The 14,272-nt window shown below is 46.8% G+C and overlaps 3 protein-coding genes across 6 annotated transcripts in view; 2 read left to right on the plus strand and 1 right to left on the minus strand.

The window, feature by feature from the left end:
• LOC125953426 (testin) overlaps positions 1-14,272 on the plus strand; it is a 266,491-nt gene that overhangs the window by 79,070 nt on the left and 173,149 nt on the right. The gene's annotated exons all lie outside the window — the stretch shown is intronic.
• LOC125953378 (unconventional myosin-XVIIIa) overlaps positions 1-14,272 on the minus strand; it is a 284,199-nt gene that overhangs the window by 74,699 nt on the left and 195,228 nt on the right. The window lies entirely within an intron of this gene.
• The window catches only part of LOC125953410 (ecdysone receptor), a 218,702-nt gene that overhangs the window by 10,125 nt on the left and 194,305 nt on the right, over positions 1-14,272 (plus strand). The window contains exon 1 of one of the 3 annotated variants that reach the window (XM_049682988.1): positions 9,096-9,235. The exons of 1 other annotated variant lie outside the window; for it this stretch is intronic. The gene's annotated coding sequence lies outside the window, so the exon portion shown is untranslated. Of the gene's footprint in view, positions 1-9,095; positions 9,236-14,272 lie in introns of those variants that run through there. One more of the 3 variants, XM_049682987.1, reaches the window with a different exon arrangement.

Here is a 14,272-nt window from a genome sequence, read left to right on the forward strand (position 1 = left end):
AAAACCGTCTGCCTCCTTCCAGCCTTGCCATATCCTTTATCCTTGTTTCATCTGTCGTGCATCGTTCGATTAACTGTTCGCGCTCTCTCTCTCTCTGTCTCTCTGCACAGTCTCTTCGCAGCCTCCAGCCGGCAAGAGGGCAACGGCCTGTCTGCGATGACGATGTCGTCATCTGCGTTGTGCTGAAAGGATAAACATTAATGGGGGGAGGTGAAGCCGACTCGACGGCTCGTGGCGGGGAAAGCTTGTCTGGAATTTGATTTCGTGCCCGTGTCTCCATGGGGTAGGGACGACCGGAGGTTTTCTTATTGGCAAAATCAGAGCTCTTCCATTCAGCCATTCGGTCTTGTTCTGTGCGTTCTTATTTTCCGTCCGGTAGACGGTTGCGTGTTTCCGCGAATTTCACGTACTCGCGGTGGAGATGAGAAGCGGCGCATCAGCTGGGTTCCGGTGAGTTCCTGGCAATGCTGATTGGTCTGCGATTACTACCAGGTCGAGGTCGGGGGATTTATTTTTTTCGCCGAAAAATTTGCCACAGGATTCGTATGATTGTAATCGCATGATTGTAATTGCATTGCGGGGGGCGTCTGTTTTATTTTGTCTGATTGATTTGAAGGATTTTTATATCGTATGAGGATCGAGGACTTTTAATTGCATTTGTTATTGCAACATTATAAGCGGAGAATAATTTAAATAGCTGCACACCAGTAGTGCAGTCGATGGTGATTGCATTATCATTTGCTGTTCATTAAAACTTAAATTTAAACGAACAGGAGCTATCGAAGCAGAAGGAACCTTGTGGATGCCAAGCATCCAGCAGCAACTTTGTCTTCTTCACATGTTCTGTAACGACGACAATCTCCGAATCTTCTCACCGAAACGCTGACAACCAATTTTCCGCTACCATTAATGCGCGGCCGCATCAGCCTGCCACGTCAAGATCCCGGCTATCAAATTAAACGCCAACGGACATTACTTACCCATCGGCAGGCTCTAATGACGTCGGCAACAAATTGGAGCCAAGTCGTGTCTCCTCTCCAACGCGCGCGCGCTATATTGTAAGGACTCACGGACTGCCTTCGAAGGCGTCCTTCAAACTTCAACAGCGTTCCATTGATGAGTGCTTCCGCGTGGACACGCTACACTAGTAGTTGCATTTGCTATGCAGCGAAGATAAAGTTGGTCCCTGGCATGATGCTCTCGATCGTAATCAGTGCGCAACAAATGCGTCCTCGTTCCCTTGTCCTGCTGGCTGGCTGGTCGTGTTTTGTGGAAGTTTTTGTGGATAGTTTATCGAGCACACGATGCCGACGAGATGGAGTGGACGAGTATTCGCATTCCATGCGACGCATTTCCGGTGGCCATCGAGGAAGAGATGCAACGCCCGTTAACGACTAGTTAGCTAACAGGAACAAGGCTAACAACCGGGAGGGAATGGGAAAAGTTACTCCTTCATCTCGGTGCTACTGATGGTGGTGGCGCGAATTGAGACATTGAGCCATTGGTGGCCACCAAACAAAGACAGCAAAGGACACTGGAGTAGTTGTGGTGCATTCCGTTGTAATGTCTGCTTGTCAACAGCAGACCATCGCACAGCGAGATCGAGAGATTAAGCGAAGCTTAATTTGATGCGCTCGCTAACAATGCGTTCCCCTTTTGCCTCTGGTCTGGACCACCAGAAGAAGATGAGAGCACTTTTATCACTTGAAAGTTTGCCCCCTTTCCTTACCAGTGGGTACGCAGCGCAGCAAACGAGCTTTGTTCCTTCCCCCCCGGTGGTACGTGTGAGCGAACAAATTACCAAACGGAAACGACGTGTCCTGAACCCCCCCCCCCCTCGCCGAGCTTCATTTAACCTTCGACGAGCCACCTTAACCGACGTGAATGTCATTTGAAAGTTAAGTAATTTTCCCCTGAGATGAAATGAAATGGATGAATATGATTCGGACATATTCGGAACACGCAAGCATAATATGCGCTGTGGATGTAACTTTTCCCCCCTTCGCGGCTGGGTCCTTGCAATGTCCTTCAAAGCGTAGTTTCGTTTCGTGGTTAGTAGCATCGTTGCAGTAGCAGTAGTGCGACGCAATCACGCAGCAAAATGTCAGAGAGTTTATGCTGTGATGGCGGTGGCGTAGCACAAGGAGAGGACCTTGCTGGCACATAAAGGATCCACTCGGTGGTGCTACCGATGCAGCTCATTGCGATGGATTCGACCACCGAGTGTCTCGGTGGGGATGCTGGTGGCATGCTGGTTTAGTGTTTTTAGATTTTACATTGTTTAGCATTTCTCCCATGGCGCGCGTGGGCAGGCGAAGCGTTCTACGTTCATTGGGTTGGTTGGTTTTGTGTTGACCATCAGCTGGATAACCTTGGGAAATGGCGTTGCGTTGCGTTTTCCGATCTGGGGCACCCGGGTTCTCCCGCCGAAGGTGGCATTGTCGATGATGGTGTCACGATGTAGGTAGTGACCTATTTCTGCAGTCAATGCAGGGAGAGGGCGAAAGGACGAAGGGTGACCGTGGAGGGAAATTCGTAGTAAATGGTATCGAAAGCCCTTTTTTTAGGGGGGAAAACAGCATAGAATGTATTGCTGGAGTGTACTTGGGGTTCTGTAATCCATTTTAATCATCTAAAACACGTACGATTTTATCATAGGAAAAGCGAGTGTATTCTTTGACGGTTTAAATACTGTTACAAAAATGCGCAGCTATTGTGGAAATGTAACCATTTGCTTCTTAAAATGATAATAAAAGCATATATTTATTATGACTTTTATTAACTGAACCTAACGTAACGTTTAAGTCTCCACCACAAAAATAAACAAAGATTTTTGGCAGAATACAGATCACACATAGCGTAAAAAAACTTCAAAACCCTAAATAAAATGAACAAAACTATGTGCGACCAAAAGTAAATTATGTGGAGAGGCAAACCTATAATAACTAATACTTACTTCGAGGAAGTACACTATTACTTTGAACGATCATTTAATGCAACTTACACACAAATGAATTGCCTTTTCCTTTTCATTTTTCCTTTTGGGGAGTGTTAAACAAATATTGATACTACATTCCGTAAATGTTATATGTGACAATATCTGTGGCCAGATATCTCGCTTAATGTTTGCGAGCTGATAAATGTACGATAAAATAGTTGGAGAACATAATGTTAAAATTTTATAAGCTCTCGGGATATCAAAAATGGGCGAAAGTATCGAATTGACCTAAGAAACAACTTCCGTTATCATCTCTAACTAAGTTATATGTTTACATGGTTATATACCATCGTAAATGTTATTTAGTCATGTTACTCCTGTAAACTTTCGCACTAAGAGTTATGATTTCCTCTCGAGGGCTTAGCCTTATTAGCCCGTAAAACAGTCGAATCACAAACATTCTCTCCCTCTGGTGCACTGTTTGTGTAGCTCTACAGCTCACCATACTCAGTCACGTGTTGCTGCATCGTGTAGAAAAACTCGTTCCAATACACAGTCAATCCCGGGCGAAAAGCTGCAAGAACAACATCTAATGAACCACCAACCTCGGGAACCACCACTAAGCTGAAAGTGCTACAACTGGCTTTATCCTTGACACACGGGAAGGCTCGGTGGTGGTAAGATCCAGAAGGGCAACGGGTGTGGCGAACGGTGAATAGTAGCTCTTATGTTCGACAACGACAACGGGCTGCAAAACACGGAAGCAAGGGTCCCTCGGTACGAGATAAATTGCAGGAAAATACTCTTAATTTATTGCACTTCTTGTGCGCTTTTCATCGTCCATTCAGCGTTCCTGCGATTGTTTTCTGGTGAAGCATTTTGTTCCCCCCTTCGGTTCGGCGAAGCCACGTTCTGCATCCCGGCTTTCGGATCAGGGATTGTGTTATGCACCACCGCCATAATCGAAGGACCTTGATTTTCAGTGATCTTCCCACCACCCCCTGCTGAACAGTCAATGGAGCATGTTGCTGCATGTTTCTTTATGCTTTCAATGTTTGTTCGTTTTGTTTGTCGCTCGCTAAGGGAGGAGACTAACTTCTATTTTTCACCTTCAAGTGAAGAGTGATTGCCATGCTGTCCTTTCTTTTGTTCTCCATGCCATGGTTCGTTGAGATTGGCTTTCCGCGTGCAATACGGACATCGTTAGATTGGTGAGAGTCAAGAGGACAGGATAATAAGCTGCTGGCTAATGGTGCGATAATGTCGGATAAAGTGCTTTCAGAAGTTGTAAATGCTCGTTAGACAGCAAGCGTCACGAGGATTCTTGTCGCGTGGCCGTGCTCTAGCGATGTACGGTGCACGGTGTTTGGCTTTAGTAGAATGTGAGAGCTTTCCAATTTTAAAGATGCGCTCTGCAGGAGGAAAATGTAGTATTAGCACATATGCTGCTGTAAATGTAAATCCCTGTCGCTGATTCAAGCCTTCGAGGTTTTAACCGACCACCGGGATCCGTTTAATTGCTACTTTAGCACGAGTTCTTCGTTAGAGGAATCATAAATTATCTTTTGTCAAAGCGTAAGAAAATGTTCCTAGAATTCCTTCTCCTGCCTCCGGCCGGTGACGAGGGCATTGCTGGGGAAGATTGCTCGGTTCAGCCCGGTGGCCCTTGGCCAGGGAATGGAGGGAATGGCAAAAGGTAAAGGTGTCCGCGTCCGCGGCACGAATAGCTCACCAGCACACCCGGGTGCGCCAGCCCGGTGACCGTGAGCCAAGATGGGGCGATGAAGTTTTACGGCTTCATCGTAAAATTCAAATCGAATTCTCCTGCTCTTCTCCGCTGCTCCGCGGTCGTCGGTCCGCTGCCAATTCCAACGGGGCCAACATATGCCCGGGTCCTTCTGCGTTCGTAGTTGCATCGTTTGCGTTCCTGTGTGCGCCAAAGCGACCGCTTCTCGCGGATGGTGGAAAGGGAGGTGGTGAATCGATCAATGCTGAAGGAACTCGTCGTCGTCGTCGTCGTCGTGTGCGCTGGTGAGGGATAGCGAAAAAAGAGTTTAAAGGAATTTATGATGTTTCTTCTCCTTATTACCGACTAACACAGTATCTCTCTTTCTCTCTTGTGCTCTCTCGGTTCTGGACTGGCGCTTTGGGCCCCTACGGGCACGATAAGCTGTCGGAAGCTTTACACCAATGTTCTTGTGGATATGTAGTTGGATATGAGGTGCGGTAACGGTGCGAGCCCGCTCGCGCGTGTGTTACTTGGAGCAAACTTCTTTTTGCCTTCCTTCTTTAATCCTTTTACAAGCGAGTGAAAGGTGCACGAAGTTGCAGATTGCACTTTTGCTCCTCCCCTCATCTGTGGTAGTTGGTTTGTTGGGCTATCTTATAGAGTGCTACACAGATTTACCGGAGATAACATGTAAAATGTTTTGCAGTAACTGTAGTTCAAATCATGTTACTTGTGACGAGAAGAAGTATTTCTATTTTGGTGACAAATACTCGGAAATCTCACTACACATAAGTAATTGGAATTGAAATGTCAATTTTCACGGTTACAATCCGGCTCCAGCAATGTCTGCGTAAAAGTGTGTGGCTTGTGGTTTGGGTAGCTTCTTCTGATCCTTCAGCAGGATCTTCATGGTGAGCTGTATAGTCTGTCTCTCCCGTGTCTGTGTGCGTGTGTGTGAGCGTTTTAATTAAAACTTTTCAACCGTACTCACATGGACCGACTATGCTCGCATGGAAAATATTAGGTGCGCGGTGCATGATTACCGGGTGTTATCCTTGGCTAGATAATACTTTTTGAGAGAGAAAGAGAGAGAAGCGGGTACAGAAAAACTTTTACAGTACAGCTTCGACGAGAGTGACGTTCAGGCTGACTATACTGTTATTGAGTAATTACCTTTCAGGTAGTGCACAATTAAGCAAAAGTTATATTTTTATTACATCTTTTGGTTACCGAGATTGCATGTATTGATTTAAAAAAAAACATGCGGAAGTTGACTAATTTGTTGTAGGTGCGATATCTTAACAACTATTCGTGCAGGATCGACTGCTCTACACATGCCGATGTATGCTACAAATGTGACAGTTTGTCTTTAATTTTTTTAATTTCTCATTGGAAATGCTTTAATTAAATCAATCGCACCGTCAAATTAAGGGAAGGCTTTGGTTATTTCGGGCCAAAAAAAAGGATTATTTTTGACGATTTTTAGTGAAGAAACCATTCAACTTTATTTTTTCAAAATTATGTCATATTAAACAACAACTTTTCAAGAATATTTGGTTCTATTTTGGGGAAGAATATTCTTTTGTTGGGTTACAAGTTTATCCAGGTAGCACCGTCGAGTTTTTGTTAATTTTCCCATTTTTCGATTTTTGGTAGATTTTTGAAGTTTAAATAGTGTTGCTTTTTTCGACGTTGCCTCAAACAACGAGTTTTACATAATAAAAAAAATATTTAAAAGAAAGTATCAACAATTTTTATAAAAACTCGACGGGGCTACCTGGCCAATAGTGTACAGATTATGTGTTGAAAATTTCAAATCGATCGGTCAAGTAGTTTTCATGCTTTGAGACATGTATGAAACTCCGTTTTTCAAAAATCAATGTCTTTGTCAGTTTTGCTTCGATTGATCTGAAAATTTTACACAATACTCTTGAAAGGATAAACACCCATAACAACATATAAAAGGTTAAAGTTAAAAAAACAAATAAAACACCGACTCTCCCCCTTAAGTCGAAGAAAAAACTTAGGTCAATTAAAGTCACTAAAGTCTGCAAAATGTTATACCTCTGTTTATGAAATTGTTGTTAGAAAAAGTCATTGCCGTCCATTGGCTTTGAACAATTTGATACCGACTCCAGAATAGCCAGTCGCGGCCATCACTGCACCTACCACGACTCAGAGGCTTCACTGGGCTCGAGAGGTCTAACGTCTATAAAACTCTACATCTGTTGCAGCCTCAGCAGCTCCGTGGGACGATAGAAGAAGCAATAGAATCCATCTGCCCTGATGTCAAGAAGTCGCTCGAACAAATCGATTACCTCAATCTACTCCGAACCTTATTGCTCATGTGCAAAGCAACAACCTAACAGTGACTCTCGCAAACCGATACCATCCGATACGGTTGCCGGCGAGACCCTGTACGAAACAATAGACATAGCGTGGTACCCGCGGCCGCGGCCCGTATAGTCAAAGGTCGAAGAGATCGAACCGGGTGGCAATCGGCCCGGTGGTGGTGTCAGGCTAGACACTAGTCAGTCGTGTCGCGATCACTCCCGCAGTCCGTCGGTGTTTTCTCGCACCCCACTGGCATGGCCCTTGGTGACCTACCAGCCGGGGAGTCTCCATGGCGTAGGATTAGGTTGGTTGGTACGTTGGTGCCCTTTTTGGCCGTGACTGCATGTCACGTCTCGCGCGTGTGTGTGTGTGTGTTTGTGTGTGGAGTGTCGTCGTTTTCTGGTTGGGTGTGTCGTAAGATGCAGCAGCAGCAACCAAACAGGAACGTTGGAGTCGTCTTCATGCGCTTGGTTGAACTCAGTCCTCGACTTTGCGGCCTTAGTAGTAGAATGGTTTGGCTAGAGAGAAGGGGGCTCCAGAAGGTTAAGCTGCGGTCGGATTCTCGATGTAGCATTGCCATCTGGTGCGCTTTGGCTTAGGTTAAGGGTGGGTTAAAAGGCCTTAAAAGGATTGGAATAGGCTATACATCACTGAACCGACTGAAGAGCGAAGTGTGCGATCGATGCTATGGACGATCTTACGATCATCCTTTCCATACGTTATTTGCAAGTATTTTCAACTAAAATTGGTCTCTTCTGAAGGGTGGAAACGATCGTCGATGATCGTACTCCTCAAAACACCCAACATGCTCAGCATACAAATAACGGCCTTTTTATCACCTTTCGATCACCTCGTGGTCTATGCTGCTGGGCAGATTCATGGTGAGTTGCTGTGCTATGATTGCGTTACGTTAAAATATCCACGAGACACTCAAAAGAGAGATAGAGAGAGAGAGAATGTGATCGTCGCTACATGATCTCACGCCTCTTTCGCTCACTTCGACTCCTTGTTGGCGCGTTGGCTTTGAACCTTGCCTTTCTCGAATGTCACCGCATGATGATCATCATCGTCATGAGATGATCATCGTCAGCAGAAGGCAAGGCGATCCGAACGGATGCTCTCGCGCCGCTTGGTGCGTTGTGTACCTCGCTCGTCGTTCGCTCGTCCGCTCTTGCCGCATACGACCGCGACCATGTAATGACGCGCATAGCTGCTGCTTCTACGCGGAAAACACTCAACCAACCTGTGCGCGGCGCTGATCATGAACCGGTTTTTGTTGCCAGATTCGCGCGCTGGCCATCTTTCGCTTCACCGCATTCGTCGTCATCGTCGTCGTCGCCGTCGTCGGTGGTTTTTATCTGGTCTCCTGGGCTCCTATCGCTGTTGCCGGTGTCTTCTTCGGTGTTTGCTCGTCCTTTCTTCTGGCATCTTGAATCCGCGAACTTCCTTTCAACCACCGCCTGAAAAATGATCTAACTCTTACTCTCGATGATCGCCTCGCCTGGTGTCTGTCTGTATGTTCTTGGGTGATAACGCCAACAACAGGTGTTCAAGTCAAGTGGTGAAGAAGTCCCATGGATTGTGTGCCAATCGAGCATAGGACTCCAAAACAAAAACAAAAAAAAGAAACATCCAATCAAATACTGTTTCTGCTGCTCTGCACGGTACATGCTACATTGCCATTTTTCTCCTTTTGGTCTTTGTAACTTGCAACAAACTGCATCCGCTGCAGTTTAGAAGAAGCGATTGGTGGTGATCATGCCCCAGTGCGCTCTTGCCTGCCATACTTGCACTCGCCTAATCGTCTGCACGCAGCTTCTCTCGCACAACCGAAAAGCAGTGAGAGAGCAGAGAGAGAGAGACCCGAGAGACCAGAGCAGTATCTTTGGGAGGCAGCTTCTCCACCGTAAAACGGGTGCTCCACCAAATGGTGGAGCACGGAACGCTCTCTCGGAACTTCAAGAACTCCCCAGAAGTCGCCACTCGCTCGCTCGGTTGGTTGGTTGGTTGGCGTGCGGACTTTCTCTCTTTGCGCGATGACGCGCCACGGCCAGTCACTCACCATCCACTGATGCGGGCGGATCCTAACCGAACCGTCGAACCCCGGTCTTGAACTGTGGCTGTGTGCCAGCAGTGTGTGTTGTCCCTAGTACTGGTGTCCATAATCTGGTGGCGAACAACGCGCGTGAAGCGTGAAGCATTGTGCCAGTCTCGGTGGCCAATATCAGGGCCAGGTTAGCGACGCAAAGCCTCTCTACCTTACCTTTACCTTGGTGGTCGTAGCAGTGGGAGTTGTTCGACGTTCTCGCAAACAACGTTCTATCGCGATATCGAAACACGATTGTTTGGTGCATTCCCGGTCTCTGTGAAAAGCGATGCAATCGATCGAATCGAAGGAACGGGGTCAACCGGTCCTCTCGCCACTCGCGCTCTCTGGGCATCATCATCATCATCAATGGCATCGGCACAGGCAGCACTAGCGTCAGAGGCCAAGCCTCTGATTGGTCTGGTGTGGTGATAAGAGGCAAACCATTGTGCAATAAGTGTTGCACTCTGGTGTGATGCACCGAGCTCGTGGTTCCATGTGCTAGGGAGAGGAAGTGTCCGTGTGTTCGTGTGTGTGTGTGTGTGTGTGTGTGCGAGCGCTAGTGGGTGTTTGTGGTGTTTGAATGAAATTGTGGAGTGTGTGGTGCGGATCCAGCGAGTCATCATCGTGTCTTTTTCGTGCGGTTATGTTGTGACAAATCGTGCATTCGGTTCCGGTGCTTGCTATCTCTTTCTCCCCTTTTGCCCAGAAACCACAATTTGTTTTGTGGAACCGTGTTTGTGTTCGCGTTGATCGTGCTAACGCCATGGAATTAGAAGTTGAAGAAAGTTGAAGGTGTTGCCAAGTTGATCGAAGTGCTTTCGGGGTGTCTTCCGTTTATTTTGTTGAAGCGTTTCAAACACGTTAAATCCCAACCAATGTTTAGTGTTTGCAATCAAACAGAGGCACACACACACACGCATGCAAGCGCGAGAGTGCCCCTTGTGACCGACAGCTTCCGGCTTCGCGATCTTGCAATGCAGATGGTAGGTATTGCCGATCTCTTGCCTCTATCTACTTTTCGCTGAGCGGAAAGTAACAGTGAATGGATTAAATTTAACAAAACAAAAGTGAAGGAAAAATAGACAGTTTCGTGTTTCGTGGATGGTGGATGGTGGTGGTCGCTGCGCTAGTAAAATGAAATCGGAACGTTCATTAACGGGGCATTTTTCTTCGCCTTTTTCCATTCCGCTTTCCTCATCTGTTGTGCCCGTTACACCCGTGAGCCGGCATGAGAACCAACCTAGCGGGGTCGCCAGATCGGTTAGAGCAGCTTGGTCCGAGCTCCGCTCCGAGGTCCGAGCGGAAGCTAGAGTTTTTTTTTTATTTTTTGGGGGGGAAACTGGGAAATGATGGCGACGGCCACCGCCATGTTGACGATGACAGGCGGTGAGGAGAGAAAGAGAGGAGAAGGAAAACCTTTCCCTGCTCGTCGCCTATGTTGTTGTTGTGATTGGGATCTCGTTCGTTTCCTATTTATTTATTTCCTCGCGGCCACCAGCGACCCACAAACGGCGGGAAAGATCCCAAATCCCCGGGTCGTGGGGACTGGAGCGACGAGAACGTTAAGCGGTGGAGTATGACCACCGGCATTAGATGAAGATTGCGTTCGCTCTTTGCGTATGATGAGCAGTGTTACCTGGTGTTACTGCAGGGTTCAGTCGATTGTCATTTTTTTATTCGATGTCAAACGCGTGATCGCTGGTAATTTGTTTGTGATAAGATGATTATCAGTTTCGATTTTATGGTTGTGCGGATACTTTAGCTTGTATACAATTATTTATTGAAAACATTGATCTGTTATTCTATTTTTCCATAAAATTATTTGTCGGTGACGAACTTCTTCAACGACATTAACGATTTTCTGTTCCAGCAAAAGCAAGTTGTTTGTTTGGGGCTTGTGAGTGCTGATCTTCTTCTTGTTGATGTTGAAAACAGAACAACATATCACGTTCAATTTCTGGTTGAGTAGACTTTTCTACTTGTCTTGGTTTACTGTTAATAAATTTTCATCTTTTTGCACTGTTTTCTCTTAGTAAATCGCTTGCTGCTCTGTTCTTTTGCGAATATTTTCGGCAACAAAAAGGGGTTTGTTTCCAAATTATTTGTGTTTTTTTATATCTGGCCCCTTTCAATATAGAATTATTATCCAGTTTTTTTAGTTGTATTCTACTTGTCTTGAACTACTTTTCGATAACTTGCAACTTTTATCTTGTTCTTTTTGTTTTTTTGATAAAAAGATTAATCCATAGTTTAGATGTGTGTCTTCTTGAAAAACAATAATTATCAGGTTCTATTTTCAAATTGAGCCTAACTGTTGCTTTTCTTAATTATTTTTTTTTAGATTTATCATTTTTATTCAGTTTCCTTTTTGATAAATGCTTCTATGCTTATTCTCCTCAAGAGTAGCCTTCTTCGGCAGCAGTCTCTGTGTGTTAGTACCCGGTTGTCTCGCTGTTGCTTTTCGCTGCGGGAACCCATTCGGTGCTTTTGATACTTAACGCTTTGATTTATCTTTAAACATTGTACATTACATTAAGCATCAAGCTCGTTTTCGCTTTTTTTTTAGCGAGCATATTAACAGTCACGAAGCTTTGGCACCGCCGTGCGTCTCATCTAAATTCCGTTTCCTTCCTTCCTTCCTTCCTCGATGGTTTCCACCACACCACGGCTTTACTCGCCGGCAGAAGAGCCGGCGTGCAGTGCGTTTGTACCCCGTGCTGCTGCTGATCAGCAGTCGCAGTCGGGGGAATGGAAAAGTGTAATTCTTTCGGATGCTAATTCCCCTACCCTCTGGGTCCCGGTCCCGGTCCCGGTGGCAGTGGCAGTCCACCATCGTCGTCATGGCCCTTTCCTGTCCGGCGACCGACAGACAGAGTGTGTGAGTGAGTGAGCAAGACTCGTAGAACAACAACAAAAAAACGTACAAAACAACAACTCATTCTTACCGGAAGCTTGATTCGTTCCATTCCCACACAACCGACATGAGGGGGACACACACACATTGGACATTAAACGTGGTAGCAACAGCAGCAGCAGCAGCAGCAGCAGCAACAGTAAAAAGGAAAAGGGAAACATGAACACTTGTTTCGTTATTTCTTCTAGCTTCTAGCGTCACCATTCCCCACCATGAGTTGCGAGGTTTGGATGCTCTCGGCACTAGGCACTAGGTTCTAAGTCACAGTTCGCTGGCCGCGGCCGCGGTGGCGCATAGTAACGAGGCGAACCGGCCAGCTATAGCCGCCAGGGACTGCCACCGAGGCCCCCCGTTTGTTTGTCGCCCGCTGTGCGTCGGTGTTCATGGTGCAGCGAGCAGGCACAATGTAACCACGGGGCGAACACCAACACACACACACACTGGGGTGCTGCAACTGAACGCGCACACCACCTACTGACGGTGCAGAACGTGGACCGGACTGGCCTGGCCGGATGACGCGTGGGGTGTGGTGGCTAGGCTAGGAAGCATTAGTTAGGGGGCTATGGGGTTGACTATCTGCGCCCCGCCGGTGTGGGGGAATTCGTTTCGATCACCTTTCGTTGCGTTAGAATGTTTAAAACTTTGTATCTTACTTCAAGTTGCATAAAGTTAATACAACGACACCGAAGCAATAGACTTAACAGTGTTGTTGATGTTGCATGATCATGTGCTTAGAGCTTAGAGTTGGCTTAACTGTTGCTTGTTACTTTTACTTTCGATAACTGTAAACGTAATCATCCAGCAGCTCAACCTTCACTCGATCTTCATGCTCGATCCTCGATCCCTAAATGCGATTCAGTTGCGCGCGAGCTTCGAGCGCTTCATCCCTCACCAAAGGGAAATCCACTTTGCATTTCGCAGACCTGGGCTGTGGCTGCCTCTCCTACCCGACCAATAGGCCACCATTATGCTCATGGTTAAATGCATTTCGCGCGGAATATTGATGAGAATGATCGAGGAGAAACAAACGCGCGAAACAGAGAGAAGACGACGACGAAGCAGATGAAGATGGGAGATCGTATGGAGTGCTGTTCGAGAACGTGAGCGATTGTCTTGATGCGGGCAGGGTTGGGGGGGAATATAGCAATGGATTTATGGAAAGACAAATGGTACAACTTATAAGTGCGGATGCATTTTTCACCTCATCTAGTGGGAGGGAGAGAAGCGACACAGACACACACACAGACAGACAAGAGGCGCAAACAAACCCACTGCGCGGCCAGTGGTGGAATGCAGAAAGATGTGTTCGATATTTGTTTAACCTGGCGTCGAAGGTTAGACTTGTTAGGAGAGGAGAAGGAATTGTGGCTGCTGCCGCTGCTGCTGCTACCAGGGAGCGCGTAATGGGCGTTTGCATAAAGCTCAACTCCCGCCACCGATGAAGATGTTTTATTAATGCAAGAGAATCTCCCTTGAACCACACGACGACGGACACGGCGCAGTAGGAGCGTCTTACGACGTTCGTCGTCTCTTCTTTCTTCTCGTTTTGCTGGCTTTCCGTTCGTGGTCGTCGTCCGATTGGTGATCATTTCTCATTCATTACGGATGCATCGGTTGCGTGCAGAATGGGCGAGAAGAAGGAAGAAGGTCCTTTCGGATTGTTTGCCAAGGCACCACAACCGGGGGCGGGGGTCTTCTGTTTGCCGTGTGTCTAGGTGCCCGTCGAGTAAGGTCGGCTTTCCACGGTGCCTCGTGCTGGATGCATGTTTAAGGGGCTTCCGGTACAAGCGGCAAGCGCTATTTTTCAATTTTATTATTCACCCAGCGCCTAGCGCCCGCCCGGTTCGATACCGGTTTATAGACTTCTTGCAGTTGCTGTTTGCCAATTTTGATTACCCGGGAAGATAGAATGGGATTAAAGAATGGTATCTTTCTCGAAAAAGATCACTAAAGATGTTAAGAAGAATTACTTAAAAGGAAATGATTACAACGAAGTGAAAGCACGAGGAGGATCACGAGCACGATCACGAAATGCACCAATCCAACGCCGCGAAACGAACACAACAATCGGCTCAGGAACGGATTCTATGCTTCTCGAAGTACAACATCCTTCAACAACAGTTGGGCTTTATTTTTATGCAAACAGAACGGAACGGAACGGCGAAACCGGGATGAAACGTCGTCCAGCGCGCACTCTGGTCCGCACAATGGCGGGCACGGATTGTCCGTGGGCGAAGAAGTGGTAATGCCACATCAAACGGAATGGTA

The sequence above is a fragment of the Anopheles darlingi genome, chromosome 3 (assembly GCF_943734745.1).
Source record: "Anopheles darlingi chromosome 3, idAnoDarlMG_H_01, whole genome shotgun sequence".
Lineage (NCBI taxonomy): Eukaryota > Metazoa > Arthropoda > Insecta > Diptera > Culicidae > Anopheles > Anopheles darlingi.